The sequence below is a fragment of the Echinops telfairi genome, unplaced genomic scaffold, assembly GCF_000313985.2.
Source record: "Echinops telfairi isolate 266 unplaced genomic scaffold, ASM31398v2 ScPeMD7_1;HRSCAF=3_0, whole genome shotgun sequence".
NCBI lineage: Eukaryota > Metazoa > Chordata > Mammalia > Afrosoricida > Tenrecidae > Echinops > Echinops telfairi.
The window spans coordinates 65,842,368-65,844,409 of NW_022103896.1; the positions used below are offsets into that span (position 1 = coordinate 65,842,368).

At 44.1% G+C, this 2,042-nt stretch overlaps 1 protein-coding gene across 1 annotated transcript in view; it reads right to left on the reverse strand.

The window, feature by feature from the left end:
* LY96 (lymphocyte antigen 96) overlaps window positions 1-2,042 on the reverse strand; it is a 48,344-nt gene that overhangs the window by 35,722 nt on the left and 10,580 nt on the right. The gene's annotated exons all lie outside the window — the stretch shown is intronic.

Sequence of the window (2,042 nt, forward strand, 5' to 3'; positions counted from 1 at the left end):
GGCAGAATTCCCACACTGTGTCTCCAGTGTTGTATGGGTCAGTGAGGGATGTCATGTCTCATAGTGGAATACTTTGCTTCTTACAAGGTTTGAGAATGTACTCATCTACCACAAACTACAGCTTAAGGAAATGTTTTGAACCTTAACGATAGCCATTATTTTGTGTGTAGTCTATATTTCATTTCAAAATTCCCACTCTGTTTTACAAAAGTAACTTTGCCACTTGAAATTCCTTTGTAGGATATAGTGTTGAAGTTAAGAGTCAAAAATGGCATAACTACCTGTCTGGTTAGGCCCAAAGGAACCTAAAATTTAGAGGAAATGAATTGGGTTGATAAAAGGCATTGAACTGTACCTCTTTTCCATTTCTAAAAAAGACAAAAACCACACTCTAATGCTAGCCCAAATAAAAAAGCAGATAACAACAAATTCTGGAGAGGACGTGGAGAAATTGGAATTCATATACACTGTTGATGAACTTCTAAATACATACAGCCACTGTAGAAAGCATTAAAGTGATACTTAAAGTAACTGGGAATTGAAATCCCATATGACCCAGTAATACAACTATTAGACATATAGCCTAAAGAAATAAAAAAATATAACATGAGTGGATGTATGCTCTCCCATGCTTATAACAGCACAATTCACAATAGCAAGAACCTGGAAGCAGCCCAAATGTCCAACGGTGGAAGAATGGATGAAGAAACAATGGTACATACACATAATGGAATACTATGCATCCCTTAAAAAGAGTTATTAAAGCATGAAAAACCTCATGACATGGAAGGACCTGGAAACTGAGAGGTTGGAGATAGAGACTCAGAACAGAGATAGAATTTAGCCAGGAATGTGAAGTTGAGAAAGATTTTATTGAGGCAGGGAAAGAACTCCTGGAAGGGAAGGGAGAGCAGAGAAAGGGACGGGGACATCTTGAGCCCCTGGGCTGGTTCCGAGACCCAACGAGTTAGATCAGGGAAATTGCACCTGGTAGTGAGGCGGTGGGACATATATAGGGCTTGAGCCAAGGACGTATGTGCTGACAAGAGGAAGGGAGATTTTCTGGTGCTGCAGTTGCAGGGGTTGAGTCAGGACGTGGTCTGTGAGTAAATCATCCTGGAACGCTGAGGGAAGGGGCTGTATAGATCCAGTCCGGAGAGATAAGCTCCTTGGAATGCTGGAAGCAGGGACTGCACAGTCCAGCTCTGGCTTTGAGAGGCAGGGGGAAGGGGCTGCACAGTCCAGCAAGCCATCTTTCAGGAGAGCTGGGGGAAGAGACTGCATGGTCTGGACCCAGCCCAAACAGAAACCATTATACTGAGTGAAGTAAGTTAATCAGAAAAGGGCAAGCATTGGATGAGTCCACTACTAAAAGGAGAAACACCAATTAAAGAAATCTAAGGGACCAATTCCTGAACAAAAGGGGAGAAGGCTATCTACCAGTCATCTGCCATGCATCACCTCCCAAGAGCCACCTCCCAAGAGCAACCTTGAAGAAGGAGACCTCACATAGTCTGGGGTCACTTCGTCAAGAGGGGGTTAATGGTAGAAGCCTAGCCACTTAAGGCTATACAACATCAAAACAAGGCTGGGACAAATCAATGGGTCTCCCATAGAAATGGAAGGAGAACCTTGCCAAAAATTTAAACCAAGACCAGAGGAGAGGAACATCTACATTTTGGAAGAGGCACAGATAGTTCTATTAGTGAGTATGGTGGGTGACTGGGGAGAAGTAACTTCCCATTGGGAAGGTATGCTAAACAATGGACCAGATTTTATGTTCCTGGGTAGACATTATGAATACATTTCTACCCAGCCCTCGGGGAACCACACCATGGACTAAGTTCCATGATGACCTTGGATGCTGACCTTGCATAACCCAGGGGCTACACCAGAAGAACTTAACACAGAGGTCTGGTTGAATGAATTGAGCCCTGCTGCACCCTTGTACTGAAGACTTGGGTACTTGGATGGCAGAGGAAGCAGAGAGTGGCCACCCCAGGGTTGTGGAAGTGGCAGTCATTAGACCTTGGGGAGAACTC